This window comes from Gossypium hirsutum, chromosome A11 (assembly GCF_007990345.1).
Source record: "Gossypium hirsutum isolate 1008001.06 chromosome A11, Gossypium_hirsutum_v2.1, whole genome shotgun sequence".
Lineage (NCBI taxonomy): Eukaryota > Viridiplantae > Streptophyta > Magnoliopsida > Malvales > Malvaceae > Gossypium > Gossypium hirsutum.
The window spans coordinates 30288631-30302354 of record NC_053434.1 but is presented as its reverse complement, the minus strand read 5'-3'; the positions used below and the strand labels follow the sequence as shown (position 1 = coordinate 30302354).

Sequence of the window (13724 nt, the reverse complement as noted above, 5' to 3'; positions counted from 1 at the left end):
ATTGAGGTAAGTCACACTATAAACGTCCTAAGTGAATTTATCTATAAATGGATATCAGGTTAATTCAACTTGGATCCTATCTGATATATTTTCAATCCAAAAATTCACACCTATGTCTCTATTCTGGGAGTCAATCACTTCAATAACAAAGACAAAGTATTTCCACAATCTGACTTGATAGAAAACTTCGTAGTCTTTTAATCTACTAGCTCAATTTTGATTCATTGGACTATGGACCTTTTACATTACCTGCTACTATAAGTTATTTTCTCGCATTATGATTCGATCACATAATGCAACTTAGTATTAGTTAAACATTAGATAATTAGTGAGTCAATACTTGCTTACATTTTTCTTTGTGGGCAAAAACCATTGATGAAAAATTCAAATGATATTGATGTGAATAATAGAACTTTACTAAGCCAATCTGTTCGAAAAATTACAAGTACAAACAACGAATTGGCTACACTTAAGGCACTAGATCCTAACATTGAATACATTAAAGAAAATCAAACAAATAAAACTAAGGTTCTAGGAGGAGTACTAAATTATTAGAAACCATACATACTGGTTCTAATGTCCTGATATAAGTTTATATGGCCATAAATATTTCATCACATTTATAGATGATTCCTAATGAAATATGTTTCTCTACTTTTTTTTTTTATAACATAGATGGAGAATTTGATTTTTTTTTCAAAATATTTAAAATAGATTTTGAGAGAAAGGTGAGAAACAAATTAAAATCATAAGATGAAATAAAGTTGGAAAACAAATGGTAGATCACTACAAGAAAACAGACTTTTAGCGGTGCTTTTTTTAGCCTTTAGCGGTGTTTTTAAGCGTCACTAAAACTATTTACGGCGTTTTTCACAAGCGCCGCAAAAACCACCGCTATAGGAAACGTCGCAAAAATTTGCGGCGTTTATTCAAAAAAACGCCGCTAAAATTCATGGTGGGAAAAGTGCCGCTAAAAGTCATGGCTTTTAGCGGCATTTGTTGGGGAAGCATCGCTAAAAGTCCTGGCTTTTAGCAGAGTTTGTGAGAAAGGCGCCGCTAAAAATCAATGCTTTTAGCAGCATTTGTAGGAAAATCGCTGCTAAAAGTCATAACCTTTAGCAACGCTTTTCTCACAAACGCCGCTAAAAAATATTACCTTTAAAAAATTTTATTTTAATTAAATAATATTTATTTCTAAGATAAATATTATATTATGTTTAATTTTTAAATTTTGAACTTTAAACTATATACTTTTAAGGATAAATAAAAAATATTAATTAAATTAAATTTTCTATTAAAATTCAAACTTCAAAACTAAATATAAAAATTAATGAATTTAAATTAACGAAACAAGAACATTGATCAAGTTAAAAAAAAAGAAAATGAAGAAATTAAGGGTTAAACATTAGCTCCAATAAATGTTCAAAATATAAGATAGCTACATTCAAATAGAAACTAAATAACACCTAAAGCATCCAATGGAACATAATTTCACTCTTCATCACTAAATGTTTCCTCATAAACATGGCTTCATCCAAAACAAAACCTCATACCATTACAATTTGCCTTTTAAGCAGAAGCTGCTGCAGCCTTCTTTCTTGATGCTGCTTCAGTACCTATACATCACCCCCAATAAAAAATAAGAACATTTTGAAAGAAAAAAAAAACCCAAAATTTCTTACAAGAACAGAAATACACAATGGAACTAAAATCAGAAAGTAATGAGCCTAAGGACATTAGCATTTTCCTACCTTCCCTGAAACCTGTCTTGAACCTGCGAGGAACGTAGCGAAGATACCTCTATACACCGGTGATGGAGATGTTAGCCTCATCTAATTGAAACCAACAGCTAGAAACACAAATAATCACACAAGTTAAAAAACCCAAAATAAGTACTTAAACACTTCAATTTGCAACATTTAAGCACTTCAATTTACAACATTTAAACACTTCAATTTGCAGCATTCAAACACTTCAATTTGCACCACTTTAACACTTCAATTTGCACCACTTTAACATCTCAATTAACAGCATTTATACACCTCAATTACAGTGATAAAACATCTCAATGTCCAGCAACTAAACACTTCAATTTGCAGTACTTAAAACACTTCAATTTGCAACATTTAAGCACTTCAATTTACAGCATTTAAACACTTCAATTTACAGCATTCAAACACTTCAAATTGCAGCACTTTAACACTTCAATTTACAGTATTTAAACACTTCAATTTATAGCATTCAAACACTTCAATTTGCAGCACTTTAACTCTTCAATTTACAGGACTAAAACTATTCAATTTGCAGCACTTTAACATTTCAATTAACAACATTTAAACACTTCAATTTATAGCATTCAAACACTTCAATTTGCAGCACTTTAACACTTCAATTTACAGCATTAAAACACTTCAATTTGCAGCACTTTAACATTTCAATTAACAATATTTAAACACTTCAATTTACAGCATTCAAACACTTCAATTTGCAGTACTTTAACACTTTAATTTACAGCATTAAAACACTTCAATTTGTAGCACTTTAACATTTCAATTAACAAAACAACATTTATACACCTCAATTGCAATGATAAAACATCTCAATTTCCAGCAACTAAATACTTCAATTTGCAACATTTACTACTAATATATAATTTTAGGATTCATTAACCAAGAAAAGGAAGGAAAAATATTCTTACTGCCATGGAATATCGCCTGCAATCAGCCATTCTCCTTCTTTGTCCTGGTAGGTGAGAATATAATCATCTTCATCACATTTCTTGTCTGTTCATGACATGAAAAAGAAAAAAGCAAGCTGAATATTGAGATTTTTGGTATTCTTTTATCTTTTGAGGAATTTATGTATATAATCAATGACTTTACCTTTGGCAAACATGGTGATCAAGGAGTGATTTAAAATATAAATCATGAAAATCTTTTACACTAAGGAAAATAATGTTTTAGTATATTTATTGTTGGAGTGATTTAAACCTTTTTGGATCTTATGTGTTTAAAGACAGAATTAAGTTGTTGCTCCAAATTTTGAAGCTCTCTAAGACTCAAATTCTAGATATCTTCTCCTTCGTAATGCCTAGAAATATAATTAATTATTTATTAAAAGAGAAAGATGCATGCCTTGAATGTGTCTGAAATTTGAAGACATTGGAGGGTACCTCAGGTTTCTTTGTAAAGTTTGCATTCTAGCTTTAAGTTTTGCATGTTCCCAGGTCCAGTTTCCCTGTAAAATAACATATATGTTCTTTCTTGGTGCTGCTTCAGTACCTATACATCACCCCCAATAAAAAATAAGAACATTTTGAAAGAAAAAAAAAAACCCAAAATTTTGTACTATATCCCAAATCCACTGAATACTACTTCAAAATTCATGCTTTTTTATGCATAATGCACATGTAAAAGTACAACTAGAAGCAGTAGTTTAAAATTAAGTCGTAAAGTAATCCCCAATAGTTATAAAGAAATATCACTGGCCATGGAACTAAAATGGTATTCATCACCTTCAACAGCCTATGCCATAAATCTTTTATGGAGTGCAAGTAGAAAAACAGCCACATCATGTATCATTTACCATAGATATGTGCACACACACAAATCAGAGTGTAAGTGCTAGAAAAGTTTTTGAAACCTTACATTATCAAATTAGAACAAATTAAACAAATATGGAAAAGAAAATAAATGATCGTAAAAATACAGAGCTGGCTTCACTAACTATCTCACCTTGATTCATGAGGGTGCACACATCACCTCATCATGAAAAATTATATATATTAAATAATTTACCTTGTTTTATCTGATAGAATCATAGTTCACAATAGTGCAATGTTGATCATATCCATCACTTCATCTATGTTGCAATCTGAGCCAATCCTTGTATCAACCAATTCCAACAAGTTCCCATTCTCCTTCAAAACACGAGCCTATAAAACACACAAATTTAATTGCCACATTCAAATTCATTAGATAAAAAAATGAAACTCAAACTGAAAAATGCATAAACTTTCTTTGTCATGTATATAAAGTACTTGTGTTTGGCATATGTGATATATGTTTGACATTCTATAGTATAATCCTTCATATGTATAATAGATTTTATTAAAAGGTTTCCAATGAACCCTTGAAGAGTAGGACCGTATGAATTCCTTCATTAAGGACTATCAGTTAAAAATGCCAAAAAGTGGCCAACAGACACCAGTTCTTCAGGTTTAGCTATTAATCCAAGCCTAACATCACTTGATAGCAAGCTAAAAGGATTAAACATACACCAAGTACGTAATGAGCTAATGGTCCAAGTCTGTCACCAGGAAACTATAGTGTTATCCATAACTACAAATGAATTTCCACATGCCAACATTCTAGAAACTCATACGCATGACCTGTTTCCTTCTAAAAGATATAAAATTAATTTAATAATTAAGTGGAAAAGGGCTCTTTAACTCGAGGAATGTCAAGCTTCTGAAACATGAAATGAGGAACGCCCTTAAACACTGAAATACAAGTTGACAGCTAAGCACATGTTGTAGCAGGATTCATCAATCAAATGTGCTAGCAGTCTTCTAGCATAGGCTCGAACAGAAACATTCAAGAACTTTACATGAAAATTCAACAATGGAATTAGATTAATAAAAGACTCCTATGCAACAACAGTATCAAAGAGAGAGCTTTTTTCATTTAAAAGAATGCCTGGCTAGCATTTCTAAAGCAAACTTAAACAACTGTCCAAATCATGATGGTAACCATGTCCTCCATGATTATCATTTTTTAACTCATCAATATAAGTTTTTTGCTCTACACCTCTTCACAGACAATCTAGTCTCAACTTCATAAAACTGATCCATATTAAACAAGTACATCAATAATTTATGATAAAACAGGCAGAACATGAGAAATATAAATCACACATAAATTTGTACATCCATAATGCTTATCTAATCTAAAATGTAAGTGCTATTTAGGATGCATATATATATCAATATAAATGAAAGAAATATACTCATGCAACATACAGTTATACTAAATCCTTGACCTTCCATGAGAGTGCTAAAGTATAATCAAAATGAAACAATTTAAATATCTAAAAAAAAAGGGGGGGGGAGTAGGGTAACATGACAAAGTTGATAATCTACAATGAGATCAACTTAGACTAAATGTTTTTTTTAATGCTATCAAATTCCTTGTATCATAAACAAGCAGACCCTTCATCACAATAAACTTTTTTCTTAGTCCATTCTCTTATAAAGTTTTCCCTTTTACTTTCTAGTTTCTTTTGAGCTTGATCACAGAATTAATTTTTTTCAATACTAAACCCTAAAGGCTAGAACTTTCCAATTTAAGTTAAACATAATAAGCAAAAAGAAAGGAGAAAAAAGAAGATCCTTAAGCACAAAAGCGAAGGAAGAGTAAGAAAAAGACATACCAGCCTTGCAAGAAAAAAAAATCGCAGAAAAACCCTAAAAACTAAACCAAGATGAATATCATAAAATAAACTGAAATTTCAATCAAACAAAATTTAAAAAAAAACAGTGAACAATTTTTTAAAAACAAAAAACCCTAGAGCTTGTAATCAATGAATTTGAGTATATAGAAATAATATACCTTCAATGAATCACAAACAAGATTCGATGGCGGAGGCTATACTTTTTTTAAGCAAATAATTAAAATTTTTCTTTAAATTAGGGATACGAAATTTGGCTTTTTATTTAAGTAATTTTGATTGAAAGCTCTAAATCGAAGAGTGGGAAAGTGAATTCAATGCAAAAATGAAAAGAAGTAGCTATGGTGGGTGAATTCAGTGCAGTGAAATGAAAAGGAAAAAGAAGTGTGATGCAGGTGTATTGACTTGATGTTGCTGGAAATGGGAAATTTGGGGGCAAATTTTGAGAGTAAAAGGATATGAGAAGAAGATGAGAAGAAGAGGGAGTAACGAGCGGGTAACCAAAAAAAATAGGTTGTGAGCGGGATTTTGATTTCCCGTTTTTTATTTTTTGGTATAAAAATAATGGTTTTTTGTGGCGTTTTTAGTAAAAACGACACTATAGTTCAACTTTTTGTATTACTCAATTTTGATTTTTTTTCATTTTTAAAATATTTTTTTCTATTTTTTTTCAAAATTTTTGTGCTGAGATTATCATTTTTTGGTTTTTTTTTAATTTTAAATATTAAACTTTTTAACTGAAATATGGACTAAAATATTAAATATTAAGTTTTTAAGTTTTTATTTTTTATTTTTAAATTTTAAATTTTATTTTGGAGATTTTTATAATTTTTAAATTAACATATAAAATACAAAAGAAAACTTTAACAGAAATAAAATAGAATCGATGAATTAAAAAAATACAAAATGACACAGCAATACAAGTATTATTCTTTTAAGTATAGTTCGCATTAGTTGTTTAGATTTTTATATAAATGGCATTTAATTATATGTATACGCCTAAATTTTGACAGCGATATATTTCAGAATTATATATGAATTTCGGTTTAATGTGTAATTGTAGACTTGAAATTCTAATTGTGGTTTAAATGTATAGTTGAAACTTTAATTTTGATTTAACCATACATATTTTAAAAACACCGCTAATACTCGATCTTTAGCGGCATTTTTCATTCAAACGCCGCTAAAAATGTCGCTAAAAGTCTGTTTTCTTGTAGTGGATACACAAGGAGTGGGCAAGAGCTGAGTCCATATTAAAACTCAACAACTCAACAATTCAAAACTTCATTATTGTTTTGGACAAAAGCTCTTAAAACAATAATGCATATTAAATCGAGTTTTAACCAAAGTGGTTTTTAAAATGCCATTTAAAATTTAGAAAGATTGAAAATTAAGTTTGTGACAGATGCACATTTGAGGATACCCTTCTAAAGTAAGAGTTTTTAATCCACAAGAAAAGAAACTAGATCTAATGACTATAAATGGGTATTTCATTGGATATGTTGAAAGGTCAAAAGGGTACAAATTTAACTATCCATCCCATAGTGCTAGAATTGTGAAATTAAAAAATGCAAAATTTTTAAGAGTGACTTGATAAATAGGAGAAATTCGTCTTAGAATCTAAGATGAACCATTATGTAACGACCCAAAAGTCAGTGGAGTTGGAAAAGGTAGTTTCGGAATGTTTTTTTTCCAATATAGAATTAGTGAATATTATTTATTCATAGTTACGAAGGTATTACAGTATTATATTGAGGTTGATCTTGTAACGCCCTGCACCCGAGACCATTGCCGGAGTCAAACACGAGGTGTTAACGAACTTAATTCATTTATTTACACAATTCATTTTAAAATTTCCAGCCAAGCTGGCTAACTGCGTCACTGTCACCTTAAAAATCATATCTCGAGTTCCAAAACTCAAAAACTGATTCCGTAAATTTTCCCTGAAACTAGACTCATATATCCATCTACAGATTTTTTTCTAGAATTTTTGATTGGGCCAATTAGTACAGTTTATTAGTTAAAGTCTTCCCTGTTTCAGGGTTCAACTACTCTGACCTTCATGTATTACGACTTAGATATCTCCCTGTACAGGGCTTCAATACATATTCCGTTTGTTTCTAATGAACCTAGACTCAAAAAGGAATCTGTACATATAAAGCATGACTTCTAATTATTTCTGGTTAATTTATGGTAAATTTCCAAAGTCAGAACAGGGGATCCAGTAACCGTTCTAGCCCTGTTTCACGAAAACTTAAACATCTCATAAAATACGGCTCATATGGTCGTTTCGCTTCTTTCATATGAAAATAGACTCATCAAGGTTCGATTAAATAATTTATTCATTATTTAATTACATTTCTACTATTTTTAGTGAATTTTCAAACTCATATCACTGCTGCTGTCAGCATCTATTTTAAGGTAAATTTCACCTATTTCATAGTTTCCATGATTCAACTAGCCATTTGACATACATAGCACCAAATATGATCGTGATTAACCATTCCAATGGCTAATCATTGCCAAGCATTTCCACACCTCTCAATAACCATATATATACAAAATGATTTTAATACTATGCTCAAAATATTTAAGCCATTTTCGCATGGCTATCCGAATATATACACATTACCAAAGGTACTTGATTAACAACAAAGGTTAGTCCTATACATGTCATTATCAACGTTTAACTAAAAGAGTACCAAAAGGGCTTAGATAGTGTGGACGACTTCGACTTCGACAATCCCGAGTCCGATAGCTGACGAACAAAAATCTATAAAACAGAGAATTAAAGAAATGGAATAAGCATTTAATGCTTAGTAAGTTTTGAGTAACGAAATTATTTACGACTAAAGTATAGCGTTCATATGACTAAATGAATAATTTCATATATGCACATTCTCAAAATCATAATTTCTTCACGCTTCAACCAATATATTCATACACAGGGTATCAAACCCAACTAGAGGCCGGAAGCTCGTTAATCAATTGAGCGAGTACTATTTGAAAAGAATCAACCATTCCGATGCATATACGAAACATACCTCATCGTTTGTATTTTATGAGCGTATTAATTGAAATTATTACAGCAAGATCGCTCACTTCCCAACCCAAGTATCTTCGGGATTTAGCCGGATATAGCAACTCGCACAAATGCCTTCGGGTCTTAGCCCGGATATAGTCACTAGCATGAATGCCTTCGGGACTTAGCCCGGATGTAATCACTAGCACAAATGCCTTCGGGACTTAGCCCGGGTATAGCAACTACTCGCACAAATGCCTTCGGGACTTAGCCCGGATATAGTAACTTGCACAAATGTCTTCGGGACTTAGCCCGGATATCATCCGAATAATCAAGCACATATACCAATAATCATGACACATCCATATTTCATTATCATAACTAGAATTCAAACACAAGACGCTTATCAACCATTACCATTTTCGGCTCAATAGCCACATACAAAGAGCATGATTTTGATTTGCTTTATAACATGATCTCTATACACATTCGGCTACCCGTCATAGGTATAAACTAATCACCTCAATATACAATTCAAGTAGAATCATTATATCACCGTTTATTTGTTATGCTTATATGTCATGACTTAATCAAATCATAAACTAAGTTTCATTACTCGAAAACTTACCTCGGATGTTGTCGAACGATTTCAACGGCTATTCGACCACTTTTTCCTTTCCCTTATCCAACTTTGATCCTCTAAGCTCTTGAGCTACATCAAACAATTTACTTCCCAATCAAACACAATCATACGGCATCCATATACATTTTAGAACCATTCTTAACATACTTACTACTCATTTACAAAACAAAATACTCATATCACATTTATAAAACTACTTACAAATACCTTAAACTATCTCAATTAACAACCATTTTCTACCCGTCACGTTTACTCTACTTGAACCGAATGCACATAAAGTCCTTGGCCGAAACTCACTAAACACAAATCAGCCATAATCTTGTATTTAACTTGAGCATAACCTTATTTACCTTCCAAAAATCATAAAAATATCAAACTCTTAATATTTATGTGCAAAGCCGAATCTTAATATGATCCAACCTCCAACTCATTCATTTCAATCACTTACACGGCATTTGTTCAATTCATTAGACAAATCTATGTTTGGCCATTGTACTCATGAACATTGGAATTTATCATTTGACTAACTAAAACCCTTCTCTTCAACAATTCTTCATAAAACATAAAAACCATAACCCAATCTCATCCTTTAATAACTAAAACCGAATGCTCAAACCATCACCAAGATTTTCATAATTTTGACATGGGTTATGTAAGAAACTAGCTAATTAACTAGAAACAAGCTTAAAGTTTAAAGAAAATCTAACACAAATGACTAACCTCCCTTAAGCTCCAAGTGACCGAACCTCCTCTTCTTACTTCCTTCAATTCACGGCAATGGAGGAGCATGGATGAAACAACTTTGTTTTCATCACCCCTCCCTTTTCATTACTTTAATACCAACCTTTTATTTTATTATTTTTAACATAACACATTAACACAAAATGTTTATAATATGTTTAACCCATTGCATGACCGGCCACTACCTAAAGTTTTGGGTAATTTGACATGCAAGGACAAGCATTTTCTAACATGCATCAATAGGCCACTTTAGCATTTGCCTAGCACATTTCTAAATTTTCTCACACAAGTCCTATTTAATAAAATTCACTTACAATTAACAAAATTCAAACATGAAATTTTCACACATGCATATATATATATATATATATAATAAGCATCAAATATGACGGTTAATTATTTTTATGACTCGGTTTTGTGGTCCCGAAACCACTTTTCGACTAGGGTCACATTAGGGCTGTCACAGATCTAATAATTTTAATTATTTGGGAAGTTAGACAAGGTACAAGTGTATTGGTTCTAAAGTCGATGATTTTGGAAATTGAGGTATCGAGACCTCATTTTCATAAACCGAACTCGTAAATATTTTTATTAAATATTTACAGAGTTATATTAAAAGTGAATTAAATTTTGCTTATATAATTTTGACGAAAGAGTTTTTAATTAGATTACATGGGCTAAATTGCGTAGTCGAATAAAGTAGGATTTATAAATAGAATTAAATATATAGGACTTACATAATAAATAGACCATAAGATATGTGATCTTATTAGTGGTCCGCTATGACTTTATTATATATGCATTTGAATATATATTATAAAGTTTAGTTATTATTATGTTAACTAATATTATAATGTAAATCAAAGCTAAGGGATTTATAATGCAATTATACATATGTATTTATGTAGTGGACGGTGGTGGGGGCTTAAAATGTTTTAAATGTTATAAATTTATTATTAATAAATAGTTTATAATATAAAAACATTATTAATGACAAAACATAGTTAGTGGGGAAATGAAATGAAATGAAATCATTTTTCATTATTCTTCATGCAAGCCGAATATTTAAGGGAGAAGATAGAACTTTCGGCATTAGGGCTGAAATTGTTGCAAGCTTCAATTGGTTTGTAGATTTTAGTTCTTTTTACTTGAATTTAATGTTTTTGGAAACCTAATAGCATGAACTAGCATACCCATGTTGAGATGAATGTGATATTGAATTATGTAATGTGGTATTATGGACTTGCAAGGGTGAAATTGATATTTTCAATTACCCGACTAGTGTTAGGTAAAATTATGTCGATTATTTGACTAGTGCAAGGCACAACTATTGTCGGTTATCCGACTAGCGCTGGGTGCAAAGCTCTATTACAGTTAATCCGTCGAGCACTGGGTGCTAAGAACAGGTTGGTTAATATTGAAAATGTTTGTCTGATCCCTTGATGGCAGTAAGTAAATGAAAGATGGCTTGAATTTGCATATGAAATGTCAAGAGGACTTATTGTGCACTATGTGGTAACAACCAATATAAATATATTAGATATGAGAATTGATAGAGTATTAAACTCTTATGTAGGTATTTAAATTAAACTATAGTTGATCATTCCTTTGTGTGCGGGTTAGGTACTTATTTTGACTGCCGTCTTAACATCCAACATCAATCCCGAACTCAATGTTGGTGATGTAATTCTTTTTGTATGTCTTGGCATGTACATACGATAATGATATTTGAGTAATGGCCTTTTGATATATGGTTACTTGCATAGAATGTCATATAAACTTTTGAGTTATGTTTTGTCTTGAAACAAAAGCTTGTAAATGGTTATGAATTTGACTCTTTTGAATCTGTATAAATATTGATATGAATTGGTAAATGTTTTGTATATGGAAACTTGGTGAGATTGGTTATATTTGGCTATTTGGTTGAACTTTGGTTGAGTATGACTAAGTGGATTATGTCATAAGTTCTTAACTTTGTTATGAAATGTTAAACTTTGTTTGAGATGCCTTTCAATGCCATATTGGTTAGGTACATAAATTGTAGGAAATTGACTTGTTTTGCTTGTTTGGGAAGTGTTTTTGGTGATGTTTATATAGATGTTTATGCTTGGTTTGTTACCTAGGATAGGTGTGATTTATGCCTTGTTTAGGAAGCAAATTTGGGTACACACAACTTGAGACACAGGCTATCACATGGTCATATGGCGCACAGTGCCTACCTACACGGTCGTCTATCTTAATGATTTTAGGTGCAAGGTACACATGGTCTGGCTACGACCTGCAACACGGTCGTGTGTATCAAAACAGTTTCAAACACGGTCAAGCACACGGCCTGCGACACGGTCGTGTGACCTTAATTCGAATATACACACGGGTGGACACACGAGCTAGGACACGGTCGTATTTCTGGACTTCGAATGTCCACACGGTCTGGGTTGTGGCATACAGCTTGGTTACATGGCCGTGGGTTCCCTATTTTCAAAATCTTCAACTCTTTCCTAACTTTTCTTTTTGTTACGAATTGACCCCAAAATATTTCCAATCTATTTTTAAGGCCCGTAAATGTATGTTTAATGCGAATGGATTGTGATTTGATAATTTGTAAATTTAATTGAATATTTGTTTTCTAAGTAGTTTTGAATGTTAGAAAAGTTATCGTAATACCTCATGACCTTAATCCGGTGACAAATACAGTTTAAGGGTGTTACGCACTATGATGTTCAAATTTCCAATTCAAGTGAAAGATTGAATGTCATTCACAATACTTCTCAAATATAAATAATTGTTGGAAAACCAACCATTACCAAAAACTATTAATGGTAGTCTAGTAAATCAAGTTGTTGAACAATTACTGGAAACTATTGAACAACAAATTGTAGAATAGGCCATTTCAAAAATCAACTAAGACTAAGAAATCAACAATACCTAGTGATTGTTTTGTGTATCTATAAGAAATTGACCATGGCAATAAAGCAAAAAATTATCTTGGAACATTTTCATAAGCCATAAGTTGTAGAGAATCTAAGTTGTTGTGCAATGTCATAAAAGAAAAAGATGAGTTCCATTATATATAAGGACATATGGGATCTTGTTGAATTGACTCAAGGTGAAAATGCTATTGGATGTAAATGGGTCATTAAAACTAAAAGAGATTCTTTAGGCAATATTGATAAATATAAAGTAAGACTTATTGGTAAAGGATACACTCAAAAAGAAGGAATAAATTACATGAGGACCTTTTCTCCTATATCTATGAAAGATTCTATTTGTGTCATTATGGTGTTAAGTACCCATTTTGACTTGGAACTACATCAAATGGATGTGAAAATTATGTTTCTTAATGAAGATCATGAGGATGAGGTTTATATGAAACAACTAGAAAGATTCTTCTCAAGTAATGGTGATTAATTGGTATGCAAGCTTAAGAAATCCATATATGGATTGAGACAAACCTTTCACCAAATGGTATTTAAAATTCCATGGTATCATTTCTTTATTTGATTTTATAAAATAAAAAAAATCATGGACCGATGCATATGCTAATAGGTTAGTGGGAGTAAATTTTGTTTTCTTATTTTGTATGTGGATGACATTTTTCTTACTATCAAAGATAAGGGTTTGTTATATGAAGTGAAACAATTTTTCTCTAAGAATTTTGATATAACAGATATAGCTGAGGCGCCTTATGTAATTAGCATTAAGATCCATAAGGGCAAATCTCAAAATGTTTTAGTCTATCTCAAGAAACCTATATCAATAAGGTTTTAGATAGATCTCATTTGAATGGTTGTTCACCTATAGCACCTATTGTAAAAGGAGACAAGTTCAACCTAAACTAATGTTTAAAAATTGAGCTTGAAAGGGAACAAA

The 13724-nt window shown here is 31.3% G+C and overlaps 1 long non-coding RNA gene across 1 annotated transcript; it reads right to left on the bottom strand.

Annotated features, from left to right (window-relative positions):
• Positions 1-1391: 1391 nt before the first annotated feature.
• Positions 1392-6005, bottom strand: LOC107897763 (uncharacterized). Its single transcript, XR_005905067.1, has 6 exons — positions 5610-6005; positions 3798-3934; positions 3173-3281; positions 2699-2783; positions 1752-1849; positions 1392-1616 (listed from the first exon to the last, which is right to left on the bottom strand). It is a non-coding gene; the product is annotated as an uncharacterized lncRNA (long non-coding RNA).
• Positions 6006-13724: the final 7719 nt, after the last annotated feature.